Source organism: Dipodomys spectabilis, unplaced genomic scaffold (genome assembly GCF_019054845.1).
Source record: "Dipodomys spectabilis isolate Male_0828 unplaced genomic scaffold, ASM1905484v1 ptg000089l, whole genome shotgun sequence".
NCBI lineage: Eukaryota > Metazoa > Chordata > Mammalia > Rodentia > Heteromyidae > Dipodomys > Dipodomys spectabilis.
Window position 1 is genome coordinate 1,445,953 of NW_024870766.1, and position 15,054 is coordinate 1,461,006.

Consider the following 15,054-nt stretch of genomic DNA (forward strand, 5'->3'; position numbering starts at 1 on the left):
ATAATTTCTAAGCTGGGTGCCAGTGGCTAACTTCTGGCAGCCTAGCTACTTAGAAAAAGCATCTGATGATTGAGGTGTGAAGCCAGGCCAGGCAGGAAAGTACAATAAACTACAAAAAAAAGAGTCAAAAATGGTAGAGAGACAGCTTTGAGTACAAAAGCCCAGGTCCTGAGTTCAAACCCTACAACCAGCATACTCAAACAATAATTTCTGATATACTTTATGATTGTGACTTTTTTTTAGAGTGAAGTAATTCAGTATAGAAGAGACTGAAGTCTTTTCCTAGTAGATACATGATTTAGAATATTTCGATGGTTGTTCTATAGCCAAAACTAATTGGCCATTATGCTCCTCCCTCCTAGAAATCCATGGAAGGTCCACCTTCAGTTTAACCTCTTGCACAATTTACCCCCTGTGATTGCTCCCCGTGGGTCATTCTCAGTCTTCAGGTTCCAGGATCCTCTCGCCCAGTGTGTCACCTAAAGTAGGCAACTTACTTATTTTTATAAAAGAGAAGGAGAGTAGGCTGCCCCATCCTCACACTGTTGATGATCTATCATCTTTCTTTAGCAATTTCCTCCTCATCTCATGTAGACACAGGTTTATCAACTGACCTGCCTTGCCTAGAAAAACATCCAAACCATGCCAGCAGCCCCAGTTTTATACCATTGTCTTGGGGCTCCTCGGTATGCTTGGAGGAGAATTGGTGCTATATTTTAATGATGCCTTCCTCAGTCATTCTGCACAACACTAGGGTAATGATTGGACATAGTTGAGCTCTCTTGGGTTATCCAAATAAATTTTGGGTGTGATATTTGCCTGTAAATGTCCTCGGTTAGTTATATAGAATGTCAGGTATTTGATGCTTTTCTGTTTTATCATGGAGCCCTTATGTAGAAGGAAGCACTGCTTCTATTACAATTTCCTGTGCTATATCCTCTGGTTTTTCCTAATGTGGAGGTGTTGAGAAAGGCTACATGGTCTAGCAGTCTCTACTTTTGTTTCATTTTCATGTAGAAAAAATACTATCTATACAGATTCTGGAAAAAGGAATCAAGTAAAAGGAGTAAGATGTTCACAAAATGCTTGAGTATTTCCTTTAAGGTGGGAAATAAAACAAGAATTCTTTATTTCATCATAACAATTGTGTAACATAGGATTTGAAGCCTTGGGCAATGCTGTGAAATATGAAAAATAAAAAAGGACTATTACTATTCCAAAAGAAGAGAAAGAACTCAAGAAAGATTGTAAGTAGTGTGACTTTCTATATTGAAATAAAACAATTAAACAAGAGACACACATTAGAATATTCCCAACAATGTTGCCAAATAAAAGTTAACATATTAATGGTGAAAACTATAAACTTCAATTAAAAATTGCATACTATTCAGAATGGCTGTAAAAACTAACATCAAACAAATAAATAAATAATTCCCCAAACTCTGAAGAAAATCTAAAACTTTACTAAAAGACTAACTACAAAGAGAAATGTGTTATTTTATATGACCAGTGAGACATACATTCAAGGAAAGAAAATAAATTTTAGTGACCAATTAACAATGTATGTGTGCCCCAGTATACTGTTTGGCCAACAACTATGCACCTGCCCTGCATAAGTGAGACTTTTGAAATATAAATACCTTGAAAATTTAACAAACTTCTTGTTTGCTTCCAATCCATGGGTGCCAGATTTCATTTCAAAACAGTTTTAAAACCAACTTCACTTCCTGTTTCCCAGCATTTCTCACCTCCTTATTTAAATGTTATCTCCTTTGGGAACATCTATGTAAATGGGTAGGAGGAAGTACTGCTTCTACTACAATTTTCCAGTGCTGTATCCTCTGTTTTTTCCTAATTTGGAGGCACTGGGACAGGCTACAAGGGCTAACAGTCTGGTTTCCTGCTCTTTAGATGTAATATCAAAAATTCAGTCATTCTATTAGTTCTCACCTGAGCACATGACTCTCTCACCTTTCTCTGCTAAAGGTATCAACCGCTCAAGGAATGGCTTACTAAAGAATTCGTGAGGATATCACAAAGATCCCCAGTTTTGTAGCCTGTAGAAGAAAATAGACTACTTTCTATCAAGTATCACCTAAGTGGGGTCTGTTCCAGATGAGTTAAAGAACTAAAAGTGAAAGACAATCTTAGAGTTAATAGAATACAATGTGTGGCTATCTCTTTATGACCCAAGAAGAGGGGAAGATTTCTGAAATACAATTTAAAAATCATAAAATGAGGTGGGAAAAAAGGAAAAAAACACAAATCCTAAACATACAAAAAGTTGGTTGAATTTGAGTCATCAAAAATAAAGATTTCCATTCAGCAAAAAATACCAAGAGAATAGATAAGTATTGAAATGACAAAGATTTGCCATGTTAAGTTGACAAGGTATTAGTAAGTGGAATATATTAGAAAATCTTAGAAATAACAAAGCGGGATATTAACCTCCAAGGAATAAAAAGCAGATGGTGTGAAGAAGCAATTTACAGAAGAGAGGGCAAATGGAATACATAAAAGATGCTAAGAATCTTTAGAAATAGAGAAGTGTCAATTAAAACAGCACTTTGAATTACCTTATACCTATTAGACTAACAAAAACTAAAAGGTTTGAATTGCAAACTGTCAGTGGGGAAGTGAAAATACTGGAAATCTCATCCTAAAAATAATGCTTCTTAGCTGGGTGCCAGTAGCTCATGCCTGTAACCCTAGCTACTCAGTAGGCTGAGATCTGAGGATCCCGAGTGGAAGCCAGTTTGGCATGAAAGTCCATGAGACTGTTACTTCCAGTTAATCACAGAAAAAGCTGGAATTGGCACTGTGGCTCCAAGTGTTAGAGTGCTAGCCTTGAGCAACAGGAGCTCAGTGACAGAATCCAGCCAGAGTTCAAGCCCTAGGATGGGCAAAATAATAAAAATAAAACCACTGCTTCTTTCCTCAAAGTCCCAAGTTTTAATTTTTCTCAAGTTCTGCTTACAGTCACAAATTAACATCCTGTTCAGACTCCAAACCAGTTTGGGAATTACAACATCTTCTACTTCTGTAGGGCAAGTATGTACATCAGAAGTGTGGAACCTGGTCCTAAAGCTAGGGTTCAGGCATTAGTATTTTATTAAAAAAAAACAAAAACAAACAAAAACAGTTCCCTACATGCTTCTACTTTGTTGGCAGGATTAGAAAGCACTGCACCCAAAGGACATTGGAAACGAGGTTGAAGGTGCTGATTTCGTGTCTCAGTGCACTCAGTACTAATGATGTGCTTGTTTTACTGTTTGTTACAAAACTGCAGGAACTTGTCTGTGGCAAGAAAACAAATCAGTCACTTTTTGTCAAAACATTTTTAGCATGCAGTGCTATTCCTAATGGTGACTTATTGCAGATGTAAAAGACCATAATTAGTACAGCCAAAGGGAAGTCGTCCAATGTGGAAAACCAAGAGGAATGTTCTTAAGGGCACAGAATATGAGAACCAATTTTATCATGCTCGGAGTCATACTCTTTGTTCCCCACATAGCAGTAGAGGATCAGGTCTTTAGGGATGACGCTGGGAAATGACGCGATGAATACTTACCACCAGGCCTGTTCATCAAGCTGCAGGCTTTGCCCACCAAAGGAGCTTTGTGGTGGTTTCTCACAACAAGCTGATGAGTCACATAAACCATAGAATGCCATTGGTTCCATCAGGAATTATAACCTAAATGAGTTGCAGATGGAATGTTCTGTGGAATGTCATCCATTTCCAATGCAGAAAATATTGACCTCTGCATGAGTCTAAAGATTGCAAGCTGGAGATCTCGGAAAATAAACTCTTCAGAAATGGATTCTAGAGAAATGTATTTGTATTCATAGTAATCATGATGAGCTAAACATTATTCATGCACAAATATACATTTTTGTCATAAAAAAGTGTCAAGTTAAAAATATTTTCTGTATCTACTGACATAATCATACTATTATTCTCCTTTCTTCTATTAATTATATGATGGACTTTAAGCCAAGTTGTAAGCTGAAAATATACTCCACTTGGTCCTGAAACTTTTACACAGTATACTGTAGATACTATTGATAAATACTTTTCTTAAGCCCCTAAAACCATGTTCATGAGAAAGTTTGGTCTATAATCTTTGTTTCTCCTTTAGTAATCCTTTCAACACTGGTGTTGAGGTTATATTGGTCTAACAAAGGCTAAGAGGTATGCTTTTTCTATTCTCTTCAAGAGTTAAAGTGACATTTAGTGCTTTTTCTTCTTTAAATATTTGGAGTATTTCATTCATGAGGCCTACCTGGAACTACAGATTTATTTTAGGGAAGATTTTAGATCAGAAATTTGATTTCTTTAGAGAGTACAAAAATATTGGAATTTTTCTGCTAAAAATATTTTTGTTAAGTTTAAAAATTCATTCTTCTAAAATATTTATTTATTTATTTATCTATCTATCTATTTATTTGCCAGCCCCGGGGCTTGAACACGGGGCCTGTGCACTGTCCTGAGCGTCTTTTTTTATCAAGGCTAACACTCTTCTACTTTGAGCCAGCTTTTTCTGTTTATGTGGTACTTAGGAATCAAATCCAGAGCTTCATGCATGCTAGGCAAGCACTCTACCACGAAGCCACATTCCCAGCCAAGAACTCATTCTTAACAATTTTGCAGACTATATTCAATACATTTGGGACATATATAATAATGCATAATTATCATAATCTTTGATGATTTTATCCCCTGAAAAGAAGTTGATACTCATAACTATCACTATCTTTGATATTTTTATCACCCCCAAAAGAAATTTATACTCATTAAGTGATCACTTTCTCCATTTTCCTCCCCCCCATTCCATCACTAAATCTGCTTCCATTTCCACTGATGTGCCTATTCATGCAAATAGAAGCTATTTCATGTAAATAGAAGCCTAGAACATGCTACCTTTTGAAAAAATTATCATGATGATTTCAAGATACATCCATGTAGTAACATGAATTAGGACTTCATTTTTTTTTTGGATGGTAGAGAAACATCCCATCAAATGATTTGTCTCTATTTCTATCTCATTTGGTGGCTTCTTTGTTTTTTTTTTCTCTATTTCTATCTCATTTGGTGGCTGGTATTTATCATTATTATCTCCATCCTTTTGCAGTCTTTAAAATTTCACTCTTCTGTGATGCATACTTAGGAAACTTAATCTACATGGAATAGTTTAATTAGTCTTGCTTTATATATCTAAGGTTCTATTTTTAGGGGCACTTAAGTTCAAAATTATGAATACAGTATTCCAAGTTCATGATACATGTTTTCTACTTTTACCATAGCTGCCTCATGAAGAATAGAATTACTGACACCTTTAGGACATTAGAATTTTGTACTTTCAATCACTTGAGAATGTTGCCACAACTGACTACAATGTTCAGAATCTGTTGCAGAAAAACACTAAGTATAGACACCAAACCAACTCTTCTCCATTTTTTAATAAAATTAAATTTGGGAAATTTAAGTCTCTATCAATTCATTGATTTTTTTTTTCATTTTTTTGGCAGCATTTGCTAGCTAGATACTAGCTTTCAACATTTTTTTGTGTTGGTTGTTTTGAGATGGGATCTCAAGTCCTGCCCCGGCGTGTGTCCAAATTGCAATTTTCCTATTTTTGCTTGTTACTGAGATAACATATATATGTAACTTTGCCCAACAAGTGAGATCTCACAGACTTCTCTATCTGGCTGGGTTAGAATCACACCCTTCTGGTTCTTTGCCTTTAAGTGTCTCCCATTGTAGGTGTGAGTCACTGGCATCCAGCTCATTAATAGTTTTTATTACCTACTCAACTGTTTTTTTTTTTGTAAAAATAAAAACTGAGTCATATGTGCTTCTTACCAAATATACTCAGAGATATTTACTGGCATATTGAACATATGTCAATAAATATTTAGCAGACAAGAAATGAGAGGAAAGAAACTGAAGATTGAAGCAGTGAAGAAAATAAGGGGGAAGGTTATAAGGTGAAGGTGAAATCTTTTTAATGAGGCTTTTAAAAGTGTTGGGTTATAAATTTCTAGTGATGAAAAGAATGATAAGTTTAAAACATCTGTATAACTTCCCATAACTTTTAAATTTTAATCCATTTTAAATTTTAATCCATGGTCTCATTCTCTTGTTTGCACACTTTAGCACCTCTGATAAAAGAAATTTTGTAGTTAATAATTTTTTGGAATTGTGTTGTAGACCAACTATGCATAAAATAATAATAATGAACTCTGCGTTTAACATTACAAGCATCTGAAAATCAGTAAGATAGGGTATATTCAAGTATTCCAGAGCATCTACTAATGATTATTCATCATTCCTTCATTTATTGATCAACAATATTTATTGACTGTGCAGCTCACCTGTAGGTACTGTTATTGCATCAGGCTATAGCTACATTAAAACCCATTGTTATCCAAGTGTATATTATGGTGGGATAAAAACAGAAAAATGAAAAAATATTAATGATGAATGATGGACAGTGATAGAAATATAAAAAAAGAAGCATGGAGTAATTGAATATATGAGAATTTATGCTATTTAAGGATCAGGAAAGATTAGCAGAGGTAAATTTCACAATACCTGAAGGAACAAGAAAGAAGAGACTTCTCTGGAGAGGAAATAAGAATGGCCAATTGACACATGAAGAAATGTTCAATATCTCTGACCATAGAAGAAATGCAAATCAAAACTACATTGAGATTCTACCTCACTTCAGTAAGAAGTTATAAGAAACTTACAGAACGTTATAATAAAACAAATAATAATATACTGGTGGGGATGTAGCCAAAAAGGAACTCTGTTGGTGAGAATGTAAACTTGTTCAGCCACTCTGGAAAGCAGTATTAAGGTTCCTCAAAAGACCATACATAGAGCTCCCCTCTAACCCAGCAATCCCACTTTTAGGCATTAACTCAAATGATCACAAGCAAGCCCACACTAAAGCTACCAATACAGCTATGTTCATTGCAGCATTGTTTACCATAGCTAAGATAGGGAATCAACCCAGATGCCCCTCTGTAGATGAATAGATCAAGAAAATGAGATATATTTACACAATGGAATTCTATGCTTCCATCAGAAAAAAATGACATTGCCCCTTTGTAAGGAAATGGAAAAACTTAGATAAATATTATATTAAATGAAGTAAGCCAGTCCCAAAGAAACATCGTCTCCATAATCTCTCATCCGTAATATTAGTATATGTCTAGGAGAGTCCTAGCAGAAGTTCACAGTAGCCCAATAGCTATATACATATGACCATATAAAATGATGTTAATCAAAATGGTCCCCATGGTATGGAAAGAAGAGGATTTTTGTTGTTGTTGTTGTTGTTTTGCTTTCCTTTCTTTCTTTCTTTTAGTGTACTATTTGCAGTTATTTCTTTTATCTCTCTTTTTTTTTTCCTTCCACTGGTTTATTCCCCAGGGTCACCGTGTCTGATTTCAGTACCCTTTGTCTTGTATATAAGTTTATTTGATTTGGGCAAGGGTAGGAGGATCAAAGAAATGGTGGACAAAAGAATGAACCAATGCAACAGTGATTCTCACAAGACACCATGTTGGAAATGAACTTTACAACTTGGGGGAGGGAAGTGAAGGGGGAGGGTAAGGGGAAGAAAAAGAGGGAGGGAGTATCACTGTTCAAAAAGGAATATACTCATTACCTTACTAATGTAACTGTAACCTCTCTGTATATCACCTGAATAATAAAATTTTTTTAAATGGAGAAAAAAGCAATATGCATGATGACTCACATCTATAATCCTAGCTACTTGGGAGACAGAGATTGGGTGGATCATTGTTCAGTGTTATTTGGGGAAAAGAGTTGGGGAATCCCCATCTCAATAAAAAGTTGGGTGTGGTGTCAGTCATTCCAGCTACCGAAGAATCATAAATAGGAGGGACGTGGCTCAGGACAAACGACATAAATACAAGAACCTATTCAAACAGTAATGAAAGCGAAAAAGAGCTGACATCATAATTCAAATAGTAAATCACCTTCCTGGAAAGTACAAGGTCCTGAATTCAAATCTCAGTACCAAAGGAGAAAAACAATGAAAAGAGAAGTTATAAATGAAAGTGTAGCCAAGTGCCAGTGGTTCATGCCTGTAATCCTAACTACTCAAGAGGCTGAGGTCTCAGGATCGTGGTTCAAAGTCAGCCCAGTCAAGAAAGTCCATGAGACTCTTAGCTCTGACAAACTACTAAGAAATAGCCTGAAGTAGCAGTATGGCTCAAATAGTAGAGCACTAGCCTTGAGCAAAAGAAGCTCAGGGGCAGCCAGGCCCCTGAGCACACAATGGACTTGTGTTCAAGTCAATTGACAGACCAGCAAAACAACAACAACAACAACAACAAAACTGTTCAAACAAAAGAACAGGTGAAAACAAGTTCAGAACAAGAATTTCAGAGAGATCTGATCATTATAAAATAATTGACAGTCCATCTTGGATATCTTTAATTACTTTTACTTTCTTCTTTCACTTTTCTTCTCACCAGGACATGGAAAGACTGACCTTTAGGTTCAGACTTTGAACCAAATGGGCTTAGGGTTGGAAGTAGGAAATGTCCAAAGGTACAGTAAGTAGTGTGTGGGAATCTATTAATGGGGTCAACTACATTTATTAGAGTTTCAAAGTTTCAGAAAAAAGTAAAGAATCACTGCTGCAAGGTCTCTTGTAACAGAACAAATGCATTGGAAATGAGACTCATATACAGTTTATGGATGACTACAAAATTTTGCTTTGAACCTATGTGAAGATTACATTATCTGTGTACACTATCTCTTAAATTGTATTTAACTAAGAAAAATTATTTATCTTTTTTGTGTAGAAAACAACATAGGTACAATATATGTATATACATTATAGAATGACTAAATTGACTAATTAACATGTGTTTTGTCACATAGCCTTTATCCTTTTGCTGTTGTAAAAACACTCAAAATCTACTCGTTTCATGAATTTCAAGAATGCAATACCCAGTTACTGAGAATAATGGTCAGTTTTACAACAGGGCCCTTGAGTTAATTCCTCTTAATTGAAACTTTGTATCCATTGAGAAACATTTCCCCAAACACCCACCACTGTCATTCCTTCTCCAGGAGCCTTTAGCAACCACCATTCTACCTGATACATCTTCAAGTTGTTCTTTTAGATTTTACATCTGACTGACACTTTGCAGTATTTCTTTCTTTCTTTCTTTCTTTCTTTCTTTCTTTCTTTCTTTCTTTCTTTCTTTCTTTCTTTCTTTCTTTCTTTCTTTCTTTCTTTCTTTCTTTCTGTCTTCCTTCCTTCCTTCCTTCCTTCCTTTCTTTCTTTCTATTTTTTAAATTTTTTGTTGAGAGAATACCGTACAGAGGAATTACAATTATATGGGCAAGATTACAAGTACATTGCTTATCAAGCATTGTTGCCTCCTCAGTGTTTCCCCTTCCCATACCTTCCCATACTTCTCCAATCCCCCCACCCGATCCCCCCTACCCCCCACCAAAGTTGTTAAGTTCGTTTTTTGACATAACAACTTGTACATCTCATTGTTGCAAAGGGTCCACCTGTATCCCTAGTTAAACAATTTGTTTTTTTCCTTCCCCTCCACAAATTATACCAACATCAAATACAGTGAAAATATGGGTTATACTGTGGGGGAGGGACATACAAAGCAACATAGAAATCATCTTATAAATATGATAGAAACAATTGCATGAAAGTAAAAAAAACAAAACATTTGAATACTTATCTTGGGGTTCATTCCACTAACATCAACTTATCTGACCTATTGTGCTTGACTCAGACATATACTAGTTATTGCAAATAAGGGAAACCATGGGACCTATGTTTCTTTGGGCCTGGCTTACTTCACTTAGTAGAATTTTTTCCAAGTCTTTCCATTTCCTAACAAATGGGGCAATGTCATTCTTTCTGATGGAGGCATAGAATTCCATTGTGTTTATATACCACATTTTCTTGATCCATTCATCTACCGACGGGCATCTGGGTTGGTTCCATATCTTAGCTATGGTAAATAATGCTGCAATAAACGTAGTCATGCTGGTAGCTTTAGTATGGTCTTGTTTGTGATCATTTGGGTAAATGCCCAAACGTGGGATTGCTGGGTCATAGGGGAGCTCTATGTGTAGTCTTTTGAGGAACCTCCATACTGCAGTATTTCTTTCTATGTCTGACTTATTTCACTTAATGTCTTCTAGGTTCATACATTTTGGCACAAACTATGGAATTTCCTTCTTTTCTGAAGGCTGCATAGTATTCTGTTGTTCTTACATATTATATTTTCTTTTTTGGCAGTAATGTAATTTGAACTCTTGTGCTGTGCTTTCAAGGCTCTGCCACTTGAGGCATGCTCTTAGCTATTTTAGCATTAGTTATTTTTCATGTAGGGTCTCGTGTTGAGCCTGGACAAAATCCTTCTACATTATGCCTCCCACATGCCTGATATGACAGGTGTATACCACCACAGCCAGCTCTTATTTAATGAAATGGATTTTGGGGGCTTTTCTGTCCAGGCTGGCCTTAAACTGTTACCTTCCTGATCCCATCTCCTGAGTAGGTAGGATAACAGGCATGTAACACTCTTTCTAGTTTGTACTACATTTTCTTTAATGTAAAGCCTGGGTTTATTCAAGTTTCTTGGCTTTTGGCAATGGCCTTTAAGTGCTGATAGTGGTAGTCTATAAATTCTACTCTTAGAATTACCAAGAATTAATTGTCTTGCTGAACTATTATCATTATTATTATTATTATTATTATTATTATTATTATGCCAGTCCAGGGGCTTAAACTCAAGGCCTAGGTGCCATCCCTAAGCTACTTTTACTCAAGGGTAGCACTATACTATTTGAGCCACAGCTCAATTTCTGGCGTGTTTTTTTTGTTGTTGTTGTTGTTGTTTTGTTTTTTGTTTGTGAATATTTTATTGAATGTAAGAGTCTCAGGGAATTTCCTTCCAAGGGCTGGCTTCAATCCATGACCCTCAAAACTCAGTCTGCTGAGTAGCTAGGTGCTAGTATTATTTTATTCCAAAAGAACAGAGCGTGAATCTCCCTTAGAAAATTAGTCCAAGAGTGAAGTAATTTGGCCACTTCCAGACTACAGTGACCCACAGCAGCCAGAGCCCAAGTTGACTCATTCCACCACTTAAACTTCCACCTTCAGATGTTCTGTCTCTGAATCCAGAAACTTCAGCTCCTTTGAGGAACATTTAACATGTCTTCTTATGATATTGGAAACAAATACATTTTAATACTTCACATGCTATGAATCTTTTTTATCTTGGGGAACTTGAGGGGAGAAATGGGACCGATCAGAGTAATAATGACCTTTCTTATGATCCATTTCTATATAGACTGAGGAATAAGGAGGCCTAGAGCTTGATTTGGAGGAGCAAATTTCAAGAACAACTAAATTCAAATTTTGAAGAAATAGACTTTTCCCTTATCAGAACTGGGGCTGAGGGTTCAGAGAGCACTATTACTGGGGCACCACCTTTCTCTTTCTTTGTGTAGCAAGTTAACTAGTGAATGCTGCCAGAGGTCAGGCAATGGGAAGATATGGAAAGAAAGTGATCAGGCCACAACAAAATTCAACGAAAGAAACTCCATCAACTCCATCTTCACATCCCATCCCATATCCTGTGGGAGACTTGGGAAACCTTTTTCTATCTTTCCTTATGGAAAACAAAAGGAAGATAAAATGGGCTGAGAAAAGAGAGAATAGGCACAGAGAAGACAAAATCCATGGTCTCAAACAAATGTCATGGATTTTTGTGCCAGAAAGATTACTTGGCTTCTTTGTCCACCCACCCGCCCCAACAATTGCATCGGAGGAAAAGAGAGTAGTATCTTTGGCCTACCCCTCAACCCACCACTTTCTCCCCACTCCTCGTCTCCTCTATTCCGCATCCATTACCCCCATGCATGATTTCATTCCTTCTACACATGTTTGAGAAACTATAAGTGCTAAAAGTTGCCACAGGAATGAAAGAGAATGTGGTTACCAAATCAATAGAGGCCTATGTCCTTGTGTAGTTCACATTCAAGTACAGAAGAGCACTCAGCACACAAGCAAACAAATGGGTAAGTAGGAAGCTGTCATAGGGTGAAGAGCACTACAAAGGTAGAGGAGATGGTCAGAGGCCTTAACTACAGGTAAACCCCAGGTTCAGCCAGTCACAATGAGCAAAGCACTATTTGGAGAAAGTATCACAGAGACTCTGTTGTACCCTTGCTTTCTTGCTAGATGGTGGTAAATGAAGGAGTCTCCAGGGGAGGTAAAATGGCAAATGTCATAGGAGATGTGTCGCAGGGCCTGAGGAAGTGGCTATTTATACCAACCAGTATAGGACTAGATCACTTTTATAAGTAAGAGTAACTCTGTATTGCTTACAACCATTTGCTATCAGCTTTAGGGTCTTATGGCTGGTGGTGGGAATAGACGGCAGGAATAAGAAGATACTAAAGATGGTAAAAATTGTGAAAGGCCTCTGAGGAAAAAGTATTATTTAAGCTAGGGCCTGAAGAACACAAAAGAGAAATGCAAGGGTCAGAGAGCTAGTGAGGGAAAGTACAGAGTACTGCAGCCAAAGAACAGACAGAGGAGGTCAGTGAAGTGCAATAGGCTTGGCTTGTGTGCAGAACGGCGGGAAAAGATGATGTGGCAACATTGTGCTGAGTGAATGATAAGAAATTAGGTCAGATGTCTAAGCCCAGACCAGATCTTATGGGACCCTTTAGGCTGTAATAAGAAAGTAAAATGAGATGCTCTGGGGGGGAGGAATTTAAGCAGAGAAATGGTATAATCTCATTTACATTTTTAAAAGATTAATGGGCTACACTGAGAAGAATGGACTGTGGGAAATTAGGGAAAACAATGAAAGGTTTGTTTTGTCAACCAGCTCACAATGGTAGCTTGGACTACAAGGATGGTGGTGGAAAGGGAAAAACCATGAAACAGTAAATGCTTATTGCTTTTTTTTTTCTTTTTCTTTTGGTGCTGGTCCTGAGGATTGAACTCAAGCTTACGCACTGTAACTAACATTTCTGCCCAAGGCTAGTTCTCTACCACTTAAGCCTCCGCTCCACTTCTGGCTTCTTTTTGGTGCTTACTTATAGCAAATAAGAGTCTCATGGACTTTCCTGCCTGGGCTGGCGTTCAAATCAAATCTCATCTCCCTGAGTAGCTAGGGTTACAGACATGGGTCAGTTGTGCCAAGCTTGTTTAATGCTTTTAATGGTTAGGTTAAGCACAACATAATTTGTTGTGTGGTAACAAATGACTAATAAAAAGTAATCTTTGGGATTGACATATATTTGGTGGAAGGAAGTGAGAAAGAAAGGAACGGACAAATATCTAGATTTGTGGCTTGGGCAACTGGTAGAAGAGGTATCATTTACTGAAGTGCAGGAGCTTGGGAAACATAAGTTCAGATGGGGGTTCAACTGTTCTATCTTTGTATAGGTTTTAAAAAGACTATTAGACATAGAAGAGAGAAAGTCCACCATGCAGACTACTGAGCCTTTCCCAAATTCTTTAGCCATTGATTATGAGCATACAAAACTGATTTAGAGGGGCATCTCCAATCTTCCTTTCTCTTTATCACATTCTAATAACAGAAGTATTCCTTTGACTTAACTACAGAACTTGTTCCAATGAAGCCACCTATTGCATCCATGTGATCAAATCTAGTTGTCTGACTATTCACAGATGGCCACCGCCATTTTTCAAATACTGTCATCTCTTGGATTCTGTGAGCCTTCTAGCTTGGGTAGATCCTTCTGCTTCACATGGTGTCAGCCAGCATAACTCAGTGCAAGTGGTCTGGTCTGGTTCAAGAAGGCTTTGCGTCTGCTTCTTCTTCCATATGTGCATAGCCTTTCACTTAGGTGCTCCAATGAATGGTCATATGTATTACACAGAAACTCAAGGCTTAAAACTATGTCTCCAAGAGAAGCAGAGAAGTAGAGAAATAGAATAGGAGATCAAGAGTATTTCCTCTTCAGAAATCCATGGATGACAACTAAAGCACATTGGTACCCGATAGGAATTTTCCAGAAATAAAAAAGAAGAGACAGATATTACAGAAGTGAGTGAGAAGCTATGACTGTAATCCAAAAGATTTAAGTAGGAAAGAGTCCTATGACAAGTAAGGTAGGATGATATTTAGTAAAGCAGGAAGCATTTATGAAGTGATAAGAGAGTGTGCAAAGACACCTGCTTCCGTGTTCTGGGCTGCTTCTTGGATAAGGCCTTCCTTGATGCACCAGTGTTTAACTGGCAACTTCAGTACTCTCTGTCTCTTCCCTGTTCATTTCTCCCCATGATATACCTATATGTGTACAACACACATACATTACCAGAGCATTACATATACCAAAGGGATGTGTTTGTCTTTGTTGGTTGTCTAGGTTGGAATGTGAGAAAGACTGGCGTATTCATCTAGCATGGAGCACAGTGCCTGGCACACAACTGATCCTTGATAAATGTCAGCCAAGTGAGGGAATAAATAAGCAGTGGTGTGATGTAAGCATGTGAGCTGAAAGGTCAGAAGTGGACTAGTGCGAACAGTTAGAGGGTAGGTGCTCCAACCACAGTTCTTTCTTCTTCTCTCTCTCTCTTTGTTGTTGTTGTTTGGGCCGAGTTATTATGATTAAGTTACTGACCTCATCGGAGCACCCAGGATTAGGCTCATTTTTGCAAAAAAAAAAAAAAAAGTTCAGCAGACTGGCTCTTTCTTTCTCACGGCTCTCTATTTCCTTCAATTTCCTTTATGTTTACTTCTTAACCAATCTAGGCACCTGCGCTCTGTTTTCTCTCTTTAAAAGCCCAGGGAGCCACCTGAAGTAATAGGCCTGCAGTGTGAAGTTCTTGGGCTTGGGCACAGGGCAACGGGGGTGGAGCTGAAGACCCAACCAGACTCAGGGGCGGAGATAAGTGGGTGGGACAAGCCAAATCCCAGGCGTTCTAGCTAGTAGGCACTAGCAGGAAGGGGCTCTTAGCAGTGGCTATACCCATCCGTTCAGTCCGT